Source organism: Rhea pennata, chromosome 1, assembly GCF_028389875.1.
Source record: "Rhea pennata isolate bPtePen1 chromosome 1, bPtePen1.pri, whole genome shotgun sequence".
Lineage (NCBI taxonomy): Eukaryota > Metazoa > Chordata > Aves > Rheiformes > Rheidae > Rhea > Rhea pennata.
Window position 1 is genome coordinate 158426619 of NC_084663.1, and position 16443 is coordinate 158443061.

At 34.9% G+C, this 16443-nt stretch overlaps 1 protein-coding gene across 6 annotated transcripts in view; it reads left to right on the top strand.

The window, feature by feature from the left end:
* FGF14 (fibroblast growth factor 14) overlaps window positions 1-16443 on the top strand; it is a 406789-nt gene that overhangs the window by 344737 nt on the left and 45609 nt on the right. The window lies entirely within an intron of this gene.

Below are 16443 nucleotides of genomic sequence, written 5' to 3' on the forward strand. Positions count from 1 at the left end.
GAGAGTGTCATTTGACTCAAATCTATTATCCCAAATTGCTTGGTTACCATTGTGTCTGATTTCAAATAAAAGTCAATAGTGAGCAAAGCATGTTATTCTTTTCTACGACTATACAAAGCATGGTTGTCATGTCTCACACACTGAGAAACAGCTGGGATAATGCTCAGATTCACCCCAGATGACTTCAGGTATCTAATTGGCATCTTCGAATTTTGAGGTTAATCATCCTACCTCCCTCTGTGGACAGTGGAATAGAGAACACAGGGCCCTCCAGAACATAGCTTAATTAGGGTGAATTTGGTTTCTGAAGGACCCTGGCTTGATCAGCTAACCTTCAGATTAAACTTCAAACTTGGCATCACTGGTAGGATGAATTCTGGCATAATGAAACTTTTTGCAAGGGCAAGCCATTCATAGTGCTGGACATTGAGATATGCGCATTTAGCCACCTTATCCTTTCCACTTATCCATTTGGATATTAGTACCATTTAAATCTTTATCAATTTTTGTGTTAGTTTTTAATTAAAAACTGCTTTATTTAGTCAAAATAAAAAATGAATTTTTGACAGACTTTTAGCCAAAAAATTACCATTAGTTAGATTTAGTTTACAAAAATGAGTCATGTTAAATTTCTTTTTTTTTTCTTTTCTCCAGTCATCAGTTTCACTATTGTACATTCATTTGAATTACCCATTCAAAATAGATTTACTCCAGGTTTTAATGTTTCTTTGACACTCTTTGTTCCTCTTTTTGTACTGGAAGAAGTTTTAGTCAGTTATACACAGTCTGGTTTGACGGGGTCAAAAGCTCCTGAGCAGATGAAGCAGTGAGCGACCCCTTTCCATTACCTGCCAAACAAACGACTGTGCAGGCCCTCCAGTATGGAACAGAAATAACTCATAGATTAATATTCATTCTTTCTTCCCTCATTCACACAGTCTCAATACAAGAACTTACATATTCATAAAAATGTAGATGTCAAGAAGTGAATTGTCTTAGAACGTAAGAGTAAAATATTGTCATGTCTTGCTGTGGAGAACACGAGAGTCCCCATGTTCTGCGGTAAAGTGAAGAATCAGACTCTTATACTGACTTTCCTTTTATTTATTTTGAATACAGCTCTGTGTCGTCTCCGGAGTTTCAACATAAGCATGAGACTAAAGTTATGATATCAAGTCAATGGCAAAATTTTCTTTGTGGACATCATGAGGTGGATTAGATGCTTGGAAGCATTTTTATAAAGTGTAAACGAAATAATAGCGTAACAATTCATATTTGTACCAAGAAACTAATATAAATTGAACAAGAAATTTTATGCTAAAATAACAAGGTCTACTTTGCCTTCTAGCAGTCTGTCACAGCCCCATATAAAAATGTCTCCTTTTAATAACAACTTGGTCTTGCTGTCATTGCAACATTTTTCTTAATATAAACATTTCAGGGTCTAGTGAAATAAATGGCGTTACGATTTAAATTTTTTATCTTTAGAAATGCATTTAGCATAATTCAGACTGATAGATATTTACAATAAAAAGACCTCCTATCCCACCTAGTCTTTTCTCTTGTCGGTGTAGAATTATTGTTTGTTATTTGATGACACTTTTACACTTTTTTAAATGGACTGGGTTCAATTTGATATTTAACCTTACTTTTCCTTGCCAAAGTTTTTTCCTTTGTTAGTACTTGGCATCAGAGAACAGATTAAATATATTTAGTATACAAAAATTAAATAAAATAGGAATGGCAGCTGTCCAATGCAGCAGTGTAGCTTTGCATAATGAGCACTAATAAAGAAGATAACAAGTCTATTAGCTAATATTAATTCTTAGTCAATGGATGCAATTAAGGTTAGCACAATAAAGAGGAATTTAATGGTTGAAAGACATCAGTCTGGCAAGTTTAGTAATACTCTTTTTTAGTTTTAGAGATATGAATCCTGTTATTTTTAATTATATCTACTTTTATCTCCTTAAACACCCTCTTTGCCATATGCATGTTTGGATGGTTTTACATTTGTAATGTCTGCTTCTAATCATGATTGACCTTTCTATCTTTTTTTTTTTTTTTTTTTTTTTTTACTGGACCTTTACCTTCTTGTACTTTCTGTTAATTTTTTTCTAAAATTTCTCAAATTCAGCAATATGAAGGCACTTCAAATTGCATGTGATATACCAAATATAGTATTACCAAAGCCACATAGATGAAGCAAATGAATTCTGTGACTATAGCTGCCTATGATCAAAATCTAAGAGCCTTAATAAGAGTTGTGCTGGACATGCCTCTCTAGGACATCACTTTTACCATTCTGTTCTCTTCAGGACTTGCTCTTACTTTGGGAAAGTGTAGTCAGAATCTCCTAATGAATGTTTTTCAAGGTGTTTTCTCAAGATATTATTATTCCACATAGAGTATATGTGGGATAGGCTTTCCTTCTGTTTAGATTTGTTATTGTTATTATTATGTTTGACTTCAGAGTAAACATTTTTTTAATAAAATATAATGGATGATGACCATAATTTAAAATCTTAACATTCAGTTAGCTTTTAATAGGTTATAACAATATAGGAAGATATTCAGGTCTGGGGAGGAGTTCTTAGTAAATTAATATTCCTTTATATTATTTCCCCAATCTCATTAATGCTTAGAGCAACTTCCAATTTAGTATTATCTGTGAATTTAATTAATGTTTTTATCCCATCAGATTACTCATGAAATTGTTCACTAAAACTGGAGTTAACACCTTTGTCTATACTTCCTTTCTAAAAATCTCATGCTAACTAGGAATGTGTGAAATCACTGAACACTAAAAAACAAACATTTTTTTATTTAAACTTACCATCTTGAATAACCTGTATTTTCCTGGATTTTTTTTTTAATATTGAACAATGGCAGTTTTCACTTTGAAAGTGATGTGCAAGCTATTTTTCCTGTTTCATTGAACATTTTTGGTTATCTGTGATGCTACAATGGAAATCTTGGAGGACAATTCTAGTGGAAAAAAAATTGTAAAGATAAAATGCTATAAAATTCAAGAAAAATAATTATAGAAAGCTTTAGGGAGATAAATCCAGATAATAAAGATGCTGTAAAATTTGTTGAGGTTGAAAATTACTCTAGGAGAAAAACAGAGTGGTTTTTGACTTTATAAACATTGAGGTGTTTTTTTTCCATGAATTCAGTATGTTATAAATGTGATCTGCTCCATTGTTCCTTCTCTTTACCCCTCAGGATTCTGTACTCTCAGGAGCACAAACTCTCGAATCTTGAAAGGCTTGTCAGAAAGCCCCTCTCTGTTCAAATAGAATGTAGACCCTTCTTGAGCAGGGAGGTTGGACTAGATGATCTCCAGAGGTTTCTTCCAACCTTACCAATTCTGTGATTCTGTCCCATTTGTGGCTAGCTTTTTCATCTCATAAGATAACCAGAAAAAAAGCCCATTTCTGATGTTTTACACCCTCTCTGGTAAGTAAAAGTAGTTACTCTAGTAAAATTCTAGTCTCTCTAATAAAAATAGTTACTTTGCTGAATTTTTGCAGAACTACATTTTTATATTGTACTCTGTCATATCAAGTTATTTCTTGCAAAGCTATGAACTGTACTGGTTTCTTGGTTGAGTAGATACTGCATTCCTACTTGAGCAGTGTTTTATTCAGAGTATATTTGTCAGTGTGCATGCAGTCAGTTGTGGAAAGGTTTCCTGATTTTATGGTATAATGTCTGATGGTAAGTCGTGTTACTGTGAGTTGCTAAACATATTTCTTCACCTCTAAATGTTTTGCAGTCTTACAGTAGAAACTAGGAAGCATTCATGGCTTCATAACTGTACAGTAGAGACTTAGCAACAATGGAGTAAGATTTTGTTTTTGCTATTAATATTTTTGATACTGCACAAAATAATGTTAATAAGGAAGTGTACATTTTAAAGTTAGGCTTGCTCACTTCTTAACATGTTAACAAGAAACACTTCTTTACTTGTCCATATACAAAAAGTTGGATTAAATATAGCTTTCTTTGAAATTTTTTTTCTAAGATATGCTCTTCAGAAGATGCAACACATAAATTCTGAAATTATTTATTTTAGGAATTTTAGTTTTGTCTTGGATCAGAATGCAGAAGAGTGAACCTCTGTTCCTAGTGTTGGTAACAACATTTGCTCTAAACCTATGGCACAGCTTAGAATGTGTACTGTAAGACCTTTCAAACACTAAAGTTAGATGCAAGGGAGCTGGCTCTGGTGCAACTAGCAGCATTTTAGCTGCATCATTAGAGCACTATGTCAATGCTAATTAATTTCTCATAAGAGTAATTAGTACAGATACAAAAATATGCTCATGTGGTTTTTCTGCTTCCCAAACCCAGTGTAGTCTCCCTTTACGACTATGCTTTCTTGTAGGTATACACGGGAGGCTAGAAGTTATTTTGGTTATCCATTTTTATATAGAACTGCATTATGGGGTGTTTGCAAGTGTCACAAAGCAAGGTATTTGTGTAAAACAGTCTTAAATAGATATCATAATGGTATATTATTCATATTAACTAAATTTACATGGACCTAAATTTGCAATCCAGTCTTACTTGGAAACCTTACTGTGGGTTGAATGACAAACAGCATAAACTGGGAGATATCTCAGAAGCTTTTTGTAGGGATGGCCCAGTAGACACTGAGTGGCTAATTCAGCCTTACAAGTTTGTTTACCAAGTTTTATATTCCCATATTCATTTGGAATAATCATCCTTTCATTAAGGATGAAATATGTATTTTACATCTTCCAAAACTTGGATGTCAGAAAAAAACTTCCATCACTGACCTGATCATGCTGTATGGAGAAGTAAAGCCACCTTCTCTGAATATCAGCTACTCTTTGGTTTTTGAAGTCTAGACAACTATTAGCCCTGCTTGCCAAAGCAGCATGTACTGAGAATTCATGTTAAGTGGCTTGTCTCTTCTGACCTTCTGTCATTTTAAAACTAGCATTTTACATAGTTCTTTTGAGTTGTTTTTTTTTTATTGAAATATTACTGGTAACTTGTCCTTAAATGCCTGAATGTCCATTTGACTACACTAATGTGTATTTTGTCTGAATTTGCCCCACTTACCAAGCAGTCCAACTAATGCCATTGGCTTGTTTTTCTCATCAACCAATGTTCTGTGGATCATTAATGAAAGTGGCATAGCACCAATCTAGGGCAAGTTCTTAAAGGATCGGGACTGAGAATGGCCTTCATTTTTTCTACCAATGTGCTGTAATATGACAAGTCATATGCTTTCCCAAGCTGAAATATTGTGCATATAAACACAATTTCCTTTTCAGCTACCAAACTTAAAGCCTTCTTGGAGAATGACACAGGATTTCTCTGATAAGATATATTTTCCATAATATTGCGTTGAACTGCCTTAATTAAATTCCTGACTTTTAATTCTCTACTAATTAAATTCAATATAATCTTTCAGACTTTTCTGTTTTCTGATTTTTGGGGGTTTTTTTGTTTGTTTTTAGCTGGGATTGATGTTAACTGACATACAGTCAATCCGTTTGCCCTTTTCAAATAGTGGCACAGCTTTAGAACTGGAATTTCCCCACTATTCCCATTTGTATTAAAAATGAACATCAGTAACCACTGAGGAGATTCTTCTTGGGTAGTTCTGTCACTTTTGAGAGAAATTATTCATGTTCAATTCTTTGCATGAATGCCAAAAAATTGTCAGCTATTTGTAGAGATTTTCTTGATGGTTTTTACTTGTTATTTACAGAGTTTGATAATGTAAAATAGTGCAAAACAAAGAAGATGAGGTTCTTGTTTCAAAAGTCTTTACAATATACATTATTCATCAGTCATGTATAATCACACATGTGCAGTGTACATCCTATCTACAAATTTAACTACGAATATAATGGGTCAAAAGTGTAAAGACACATCAGCCTTTACAAGAGATAAAAAGGGGTCTAGTAATAGAAATTTCCTGCCCCTAAAGTAAATGGTATGCTGAGAACTATTTTGACAAACCTGGAATGATCCCTGTGTTGTAGTGGCCTGAGAAAGTTGTCCATTGTATAGTATTTTCTTGCCTGCTTAGTAGCTTTGTTTCTAGAGTTGTTAGCTGGTTTCTATGCCTTTTGAGTTGAGATTTTTGTGGGACCACAGTTTCTCTTCAGCTGTAAGTCAGCAGAGACCCAGCAGCCCACTGGGAGCATGTATATTTTATGTCTAGATGAAAGCAGGTTTCTTATGCATTTATTATGCACTTAATTTGGTGTGACAGGTTGCAGCCATTCTGCAGTTCTGATTTGTGTGAAAAGGAGTTTTTTCAGCAATTGCCAGTGAGATTTACATTTACATTGTACCATGTGGAGTTTGATATAGGTGGTCCGTATAAGGATCAGTCTGGCAGACATTGCACAAACTGAACCTCTTTTGAATTTAGTGGAAGATTTGGATGCAATGTGAATGTAATATGTGCCTTAAAATGTACCAAGTTGTGTCTAATATCAGAGTAGAATTAAATAGTCAAAAGGTAGGCATGGTAATTAGAATTTGAGGGAGTGAACTATTACCAGATCAAGCATTTCATGCAATCTTTAAAGTAGTTCTAATTTAATTGATGAAATGGAAATTTCTTAGAATAAATAGATACAAGCATGGTATGCACAGTACCAGAACAACTTAACATGGTCAGTTTTAAGAGCCTCTTTAATAATAGAATTTACTCTTAGAAATTGTTTTGTGGTCGTATTTAATTGCACTTATGTGGAACTATGGAAATGATAAGATCAGATCTAGCACCTTAGCTTCTCTCTGAGCTCTCATGTGTTTTTTAACATGTTTAAAACTTCTTCAAGAGCTTCCTTCTTTGTAGGGTAATCTTTGTGCAAACCTTGAAAAAAGGTAAGGTAGAAGGAGCTCAGGAGCATGTGTAGGAAACACTGTCCTATTGAGTCACCAGTATGAATTTTGCAATCTTTAAGCTTCAGTTCCTTACTTCGTGTAAACTGGAAGCTGAGAGACAACTACTGGATTAAAGTGACCATCAGCAATTTTTTAAAAAAAATGTGTAGATGCTGAAATAAAAAGCAGAAAACCCTTTCCAAAATGAAATATTATGTATAAATTAGAGATGTGGATTTACAACCATATAAACAATAAAAAAAAATTCTTTTGGTAGGAAAATTTTTTTCTGGAAGTTGCCTATACTCACATTTCTATCAAATTTAATCTGTTCTATTTTGACATTTAAGTTATTTCTTTATGCTGTTTCTCCTTATTTGTCTAAACAAAAAGCAAATCACTTCTTCTTCAAATTCAGAGAAATTATCTAGTATGTTATTCCACAAACTGCATCTATAATCTTTCATAAAGATCTGTGTGGGCAGATGATTTCACCTAAATAGAGCTTTTTTTTTGGAAGTCAGCGGACTCCATGTGGGTGTAATGATCTACATTTATGCACCTGTGGACTTCAAGATGCAGGCAATTTAAGACATTAAAAGTTTTATTTGCTTGAGTACTTCAATTAGCTTTAATAAAGATATTCATAGTAATAAGCACTGGGCTCAGAAGTGTTTGCATGATCAGCCCCTACAATATTTAAATGATTGTGCAATTCTGGCACTTTTACAGCTGAACTTTCTCTTTTTCTTCTAGAATAAAAAAAATGATACATCTGCAAATCTGTGTCTAAATACACAGATTCTCTGCTATGTAAATATTTGTTGAGAGGTGTTTTGCACAAAGAAGTTATGATTCTTTTTAGATCTCAGTGAAAGAAGCACAAACACTCTCAAGAAAGAGAGTTATTTTGTTAATATCACAGAAGAGGTGCTAGCAAGTTACAAAATCTTGAGTCCCCTCTGATGCTGGGAACCTTGAAATGCTACAGCATTGGACAGACCTCTAGTAAGGCACAGCACACTGTGCAGACTTCCCAGATGTGTGTGTCCCCAGCTCTGCGCTCACTGAGACTCTCGCAGAGCCTTGTTTGCAATACAAATTCATCAGTTGTTGCTTACAGTCAGATCTGAGATGTGGACTTAGCTTTGGAAGGTCGCTTGAGCCATCAGCCTTAGAGCTCTCAACATATTGATAGACCTGCAGTTCCTGGGAGCAGCACATGCAGCTAGTGATCAAAGTCATAACTTATTTCAGGTGGGCAAAACAATACACTACATATTTCCTGATGATTAAATACACATCGATTAAATTCACATCTCTTAGGCGTAACACAGATACATCGGACTGGCCATTACATGGATTGCTGACTCCTCCTACACTAGTCTTCCAGGCCAACCACTACAAAAGGCACTATACTGCTGATGTTTAGTGATTCACTAATTCTTCAGTTTCCTTCTCTGCTTAGAGAAAGCAACCAACAATGATTACACCAATACCTGTCGGTAAACAGATGATTGGCTAATGCTGACAGCAGCATTGTAAAAATAAAATCCTTACTACAGATAACCTTGCCATGTTATTTGACTTTGTAAGCAACATGTGTCCTTTTTTAAATTGAACAATTGGATGGAAATTGCCATTCTTAATATGTTTACCTTCCATTTAATGAGAAATCCCATTATGAAAGCTGAAGACAACACAGTCTCATATTCAGATTTTGTTCCAGTTCATCAAAGAAAATACCCTTTCAATGTCAGAATTCCTCTGAGGCAGGCGACACGAGGAGCTGCCTAACAACCATCCATGAAAGAGAGAATCATTTAAAGTCAGTGAGAAAAGATTAAAGCAAAAAATTTCAAACTAGGACTTACTAAGGCCAGGAAGTGCCTCAAGGAACCATCCACAGGATTTCAGTATTTTGCACTATCTGGTAATGTATTTTATGAGGTCTTCCAGTAATCAGGACTTCTCCTCCCCCTGAGCACTCCCACCCTCCTTTCCTATCACCTAGGCTTCATGTCGTAACACTCTACAGACAGCAAAGACACTTAGAGAGATTTTTGCTTTCATGAAATTTCTCTAACCAATGTATGCTTTTCCATCGAAGTTAAAAATGCTGTTGGTGGCAAAATCTCAACACTGACTGTGGATTTGAATGACCCACATTTTATTTGGCTAACTGTTCGATGCAAAGAGAAATCAAACAAGTATAATGTATAGACAAAATCAAACATAAAATAGCCGGGGTACATGTGATAGCCTACATGATTGCGTGAATTTTATAATTTATTATTCTAGTGTATGATTTAAATTGATAGAAACACTTCTACTGAATTCGATTTCATTAATAAACGGTGAACAGCAGCGTAATCATGAAAACAGTCTGGCAGAGTTTGTGGCCATGGTATGTCAGGCTTTGCATACGCCCTGTGAAATGCTGGATCTGTGTGTTCTCCTGGTTTCAAAGGCGAGTTAGGTTTGATGAGCAATTCAGTAAAGGTCAGTTCTGTGATTATTTTCCATCTCTCATCTGGAGCTAGTAAGTCAGTTAAAAAGCTATACTTGGTTGAGTTACTTTCATTGTGGCTACTTATTTCTTGTCTCTCTCACTTTCAGAGAATTTCCATGACTGCTCAGTCTCATTTAATTCCTGGCGCATACCTGTTTGCTTTATGTCACGTAAGAATGCGAAACCTATACAACCTGTGTTGTATTTTATAGTGGAAAAGCTGTCTGAAATCTGCTTTCTTAGTCCTCTGGAAATCTCTCAATTTGTATCATTAAAATAACATTTTCCACTGCATTTTAATAATTAATAATTTTAAGGCATTCGATGTGTTCTTTCTATCTTTGATTCCCAAACATTCCCCTCTTCCTGATTATATAGATTATATTTTTTCTAAGCCTTTTTAAAGTTTTATGTTTAATTGGAAGCAAAACGAATTACAGTACATAAGCATCAAAACCATAATATCACATAACATCTAATTATATATAGTAAGATTTGCGCATTTACTGGAAATAAACACACTGTGGTAATCTTGGATCTATATCTCAGTAGGTTACAGATTCCCCATGATTAATTTTGATAATATAGAGACCTTATTTTACCAAGGATAAACAAATTCACCAATCCATATATATTTAGCTGCAAAGTAAAATTAGAAAAAGAAATGTGTAAATGTCTTTAAAAAAATTTTTTTTTTTGCTGTATTATCAAATACACAAGGTGAAATTAGCCACTGGATGTATTTAGAGACAAAACTTCATTATTTATGTCTGGATATTGTAGACATCTTTGAAATGCTCATTATTAACTTTTGTTTTTATTTTCATCCCTGACATTTATTGTAATTTTGAAAGAAAGAAGACACTTAAAAATTATCAGAAGAACAACTTTGAAACAGAAGTTGAAATGATAGTGAAGAAGTAGCATGAGTCCATTGAGAACAGACTGAAACCACTTAAAAATGAGTTGTGCTTTTAAATTACAGCCATAACATTTACTAGGATTTTTGACTGCTGGTTGAGTGCAACTAGTTTAATATTGAATGGGAATGGTGTCTTTTTTCAGATTCTATAGGAATCTTTTTTCAGATCTATAGGAATTCTCACAGTTTCTTCTTGGAGCTAAGTTGTTTCTGTATTTTCAAGTACTACTGGGAATAGTAGCGACAGCCAGGTGAGGAGGTTAAAATACAGATAAAACAATTGCTTGGTGAAGCATGATACAAAAACAAAAAAGAAATGGGTTTGTGTCTCACAGTAGATCAAAGCAGTTTCGTGTTCAAGGCTGATACAGAGAAAATCACTTGTGGTCAAGAAGGACTATTTCATGTTCTAGTGAGATGATGGACTTTTTTTTTGCGGGGGGGAGAGCGTTGAAATTTCCATTTAAGATGCAGTTTGAAGCAACTTAAAGTGACTTACAAACCTTTACACCAGAAGACCAATTTGTGTGGGAAAACTAATGGAAATGAGAACCATTCACCTTTAGCGTACCCAGCTTAGGACTGATGGGAATTTTGTGTGTGTGTACATGCGTATCTTTCTGGTGCTGTCTAAATGAGCTGTGTCACTCTTCTTCCAGCTGGGAAAAACCTATAGAACAGATTGGTATATGTCATGGGTATTTATTGTAAATATTGTTTGCAACCCCAGAACTCAGAAATGTAAGGTCTTGAAGAAAGATCTGTTCTCTCATTCTTTTGAAACTTTCCTTCTTCTTCCTTTCAAAGTCAAAATTTGACATAGAAATACTGGCAACTGTTGTCCACCCTGTGCACTAGGAACTCCCTAAAAAATTATTTTCCAAGCACTGTTCATTGCACTCCTCTTCAATTTTGAATTCATTGTACGTTTCAAAAATTGCCTTTTTTTCTGAAGAAGTTAGCAGGAGATAAATAGCAGTTCTATGATGGTGATGGTCTCATGGCTGTATTTGCTTACTTCATGTGGAGTAACAGTGACATCCAGTGGTTGGATATTTCAGCCAGATGTATAAATCACTGTAACAAGCAGTATTTCAGTGACTATATTCCTGCCGATGTTTTAGCTAAAGCCCTTTCCAAGGTTCCCTCAGGTGGGAAATGTCGGGAAACACAAATAAACTGTATAGTGAAAGAGATTTGCTCTGGGACTTTGAGCAGTGTTGTGTTGAAGTGGACAAAAATTGCTTATGATTTTAAATCCCCAAAAATCATTTTCTTCATGTTCACTTGTGTGGTTTAAAATCTGTTCATGCTGCAGTGGAAGACTGTCACTCCTTGTGTCACGACTGGTTGAGTTTTACTCTGCTTTGAGTGTACTAGGACCTTTGCAGCTGTGCGCATAAAAGAAGACATTCTCCTTTGCTGCCTGCTAACTAATATTCTTGTAGTTTGAAGAAGGGAGAGGGAGAAAATAGTGAGAAGAATTTCTCATTTCTTTTTTTCTTTTTTTCTTTTCTTTTTTTTTTTTTTTTTTTTTTTTTTTTTTTTGTGATATAACATACGTTTATTCTAGTGACCAGTCAAACCAAGGGATCTCTTATTATAAAAAAGCATCCCGGTAACTTTACTCATTTTATACTGTGCAGCTTGTTGGATAGTTTTCTGGTTGTCAAACCCTGAATAAAATTTTTATATTGTTTGTCTGAACCAGTCAGATTGGAAAATCAAGCTACCTCAAGTATAGGTCCTTCCCAGTGTGTTACTGTGCATTTTTACTTGCAGGATTATTGACTTCCATGCTCAATTGTTGGCCTGTCAGCTAGCAATGTAAATCTATTTTTTTTTATTACATAAAAGGTTTCATTTATTTTTCAGTCTCACGGTTATCTCATAAGTTCTGTAATAGCCTCTTCATAATCTTTCAGTATTAATGACTTCCCTGGCCAATAAGGGGAAAAAGCTAGTGGACTTATCCTTCCGCGCCCTCTATACTGAATGTTAAAGAATTTTTGATCCACCCAGTAAGGAATCTTCACTCTGAAGTGCAAAATCATTTGAGACCAAGTCTAAGCTTTGAAATGTTTGAAATGCTGGCATGTTTCTTCTGAGGTATGGTGTTGGTCATTCCTAAAATAGTACTCAAAGCAATTAAGATAAGACAGGTTGCAATGCCTACGGAGTAATAAAAAAGTGTTGCTTTATGATCCTCGTTGGTGATGTAATGGAAGAAGTCAACACACTGCAAATCAAAATAGCCAATGCTCCCATAATTTTAAGCCACATGCAGGAAAAGTCTGTGAATTTTATTACCAGTTAAGAAAGTAAGAAACACTGGTTTCATTTTGAGAAAGCAGTATGGCTTTGTTCTCTCACTTTTGTGGATTTTCTTGCTTTTCTATGAATCCTCGTGGCAGTAGTTCTAGACTGATTTTCTCATTGTTGCTTAGGTCTAGAGAGAAACTTTGGGCACAGATACCTCTTGCTGACCTTTCAAAATTTGGTGGTTTGTCACCATTTTGATCCAGGGTTAATATGAACATTATCTTTCCGTCAAAGGCTGAGGACCATAAGATTTCATTTAAAGTCCCTCTAGGCTGGAAACAGTGGTTTTGGCTGTGTGTGCAGTGAAGCATTTGCTGTATAACATCAAAAGTGTCTGAGAAGACATGTCAAAAGTAGTTTTGGATGATTGATGTGTCCATAAAAGCCTAGGTAAGTGTGCAAACTGATTAAAAAGCAGTTGATTTTAACCCTCAGATTCACACAGTTTGATGTTTAGTTTAATAGTTTTATAGCTATCTTTCCATTCAAAATATAAGTGAAAAACAGTGTTTGCTATTCATAGCTTCAGTTTCTATTAGTATGTAAATCATTCATTGCAGACAGGTAGGTGAGCTTCTGGGGAGACACTCTTCAGAGCAGATTTCTGATTTATGAAAAAGAAGAGGAGAAGGGATTGGCCTACTCCAGTACTTCAGCTGTAGATGGAGACATCTGTCTAATGAAATTGTTTTAACATGAAATCTGCAAGAAGTTTCTTTATAAAGTACTTCAGAGTATGTAACACATAGGAAGTCTGTACTGGAAAAATCTTTTTTTTTTTTTTTTTTTTTGATTACAGTTAATGTAATACTGTAAATAAAAGTAGTTTTCCACTTGCATTTAATGTATTGCTGGTTAAGACTATGTTTTGATTTAAATGTTATCATGAGTTTTCTTCTGATTTGAAAATCAATTACAACAGTCCAATACTACTATTTCTTTCAAAGCAGTTTAATTTAGGTAATATAGAATGAAATCTCTTCAAACTTGAAAAATAAATTACTGGTGCATTTAAAAACAAAATAAAACTGCTGTACAAGATAAAAACTGGTTAAAAATAATCCGTTTTCTGATAGTTTTACTGAAATAGCTACATTCACATATTTCCTCCAAATTTGTAAATTACATCCTTTGTATTTTGAAGGACAAGAATCTTAGATAAAGTTGTTATTTGAGGAGGCTAAAATGCAAAGGCTAGAAAGATGATCTACTTTGCCTCTGTGCACATAGGGTCCAGTCCTACAAATTACTGTGCAGGCAATTCATTTCATCTTCATTCTTTTAGGATGAGAAAAACATTTTAGGGATGCCGTATGAAATGACTTATTGTACCACTTGCTTTTGAAACAGTGCCAGCACACTGAGCAGTCCAATTTCTACTGTGGTGTTTCCGAAATGAATAACCCAAGCACCCCTAAAAGCTGCTGTCCTCCAGTTGTCCCAGCGACATATGCAAACACACTCCTCCTCTCGGGTCCTTGCAAGTACTCTTGCTTAAGTGTGAGACCTTGAGCTTTTATCAGCCTGGGGGATTGCTGTTTCTTCCAGCCCTGGGTCGAGTGATGGACTAGGTCATCAGCATCTCAGTGGGCAGGACCAGCTGAGCACAGCCTCTGAGCATGAAGCAGGGAGAGCCGTCAACATGTCCAGCTATCTTGTCCCTGATTTAGTGAATCACAAGGCATCACCATCAAAGCTGGAGTCAGGAATTCTCCCTCAGTGTTGACGGTGCTAGAGTGTGTCGTTCTAGCCTAGGTATTTTATTCATTCTTATGCATCTGGACATTATGCAGCCAATTATTTAATCTGTTTACTTACTAAAAAAGAAAATGTATGTAGCTTTAGTGAAAGGCAGTGAAATGCAAAAGGTTGTTGATGCACCAAAAAACGGGTTTGTGAATTGTTAGTCCTCGGTAAGCACTATGAGAATGGTCATTGCATTTCAGTGTATCTATACAGTTCTAATTTGGTAAGCAAGAATTCTTGCCAGGCTATTTCATATCAAAATTCACTTGTCCAAATTTACAGAAGATTCAACTATCTTTTTCAGCGTGAGGCTTCATTTAGTGAACATTTTTAGTAGTAATGGATTTTTTCAGAAATTTTTTGAGGTTACCTCAGTCTATTTAGCTGGGTCAACCCAATAGTTTTGCAGTTCCACAGCATACAGTGTATTTTTGGTTATTTGAAACAGAGTGCTGTTTCAGAGCTGGCATAACTACATACAGTTCTGCATAAACCTTTAATTTTTGTTGTTATTGTGGGGGGGAAAAACTTCAAATATCCATTTCTTCCTTATTCTTCCTTATTAACCTTGAGGTTTGATCTTTAGTGACAGTTGAGATTCCAAATAATTTTCTGCTATATCACATAACTACAGAGACTGAAGGGAACTGGAATCCAAGCTGTTTATTCACATAGCTGTCAAAAAGTTTCCCTTCAAGGGAATCATATCAATTATTGTTATACAAACCACAATGGCAGTGGAGACCAGCCTCAAGCCATATGTACGGGTGTCAGTTAAATTCAGATGTCAAACATAGCATTTAATTACAATCCTACAACTGCAAATCAGTGGTGTTGAGAACAGGCTGTAAATTTCAACTTTGCTTTAGAAATCCATTATGTTTGAAAGTGAAGTAGGAATCTACAAGTAAAGGTATGCGCACTTGGAGTTGTGAATTTAATAAGTTAAATAGACATGTAGCAAATACATGCTTATTTTCTCCTAAAGACAAGAAGACTAAAAGGTAAGTGTAACTCTGTTCTCTTAACTATATCTTCAAACAATGGGAATGGCATTCTGGAGGGGGTGAACATGGGACAAAGATACCTGAGAGATTTTCCAGTTCCTGCAGCTGTAACCTTTTTGAGGTTGAAGGCTGTTCCCTTGGGCAGTCTTTTTGGAGAGCATATTAATGTTTTCACATCTTTTTTTTATATTTTTTTAATTCACCTCCTGGATATTTGCATATTTCAGTATCATCTGCAGACACCTTCGCTTCATCAAGACAAACATTTCTCAGGCTTCTTAGGATATTTTTTGAGGTACTTACAGTATTAAAAGAAAGGAGGGACATCGTAATTTCCAAACTTTAGTGAAAAAATCAAGTTGGCATTAATACTGTGATGTGGATTCTTTCAAAATTCATTGTGTGCATCCAATAAAGGAATGCCAGTTCACTGGTTAAATTCAGTTGGAGATTTGTCCAGGTAGATGAATTTTTGCTCACTCAGTGCATGCTCACTTTCCCTGTAAGAAGCATCATACCACTCTATTAGCTCAGAGATACACTCTGTTTTTATCGGTATTCTTAATACTAGAGAATTTCCCCTTTAGTTTGGAAAGCAGAAGAAAAGCTGTTGTTCAACTGCATAAAATTTAGAGATAGAAATTTTTCCAATTACAGGTAATTTTCAATTTTTGTCTTCACAGCCAAGAGACAATCAGACATTTTACGTTTTGCAGATTTTTTTCCTTCACTTATTCAAGACAAAAATAATTTCCCCTTTGAATTCTTGCTGCAGTTCTAGGATCACAACAGCAATATATCTTAAATATTTAATCTTTTTTATTGAAGCATTATTGCTTCAATTAACTAATTATTCAAATATTATTGCTTCATTATTGTAGCAAAATGGTATGAAAGCACAGAGTAAAATCAGCTCGGAATAGACAAGTTACCCTGAAAATGCACCTTTGGAAACAAAGGTACCTGTGAGATGTTGGAAAATGTTAAAATCAGTTAGCAAAGCAGAATATATGTCTACAAATATAGTAACGTTAACGACTACAGCTCTA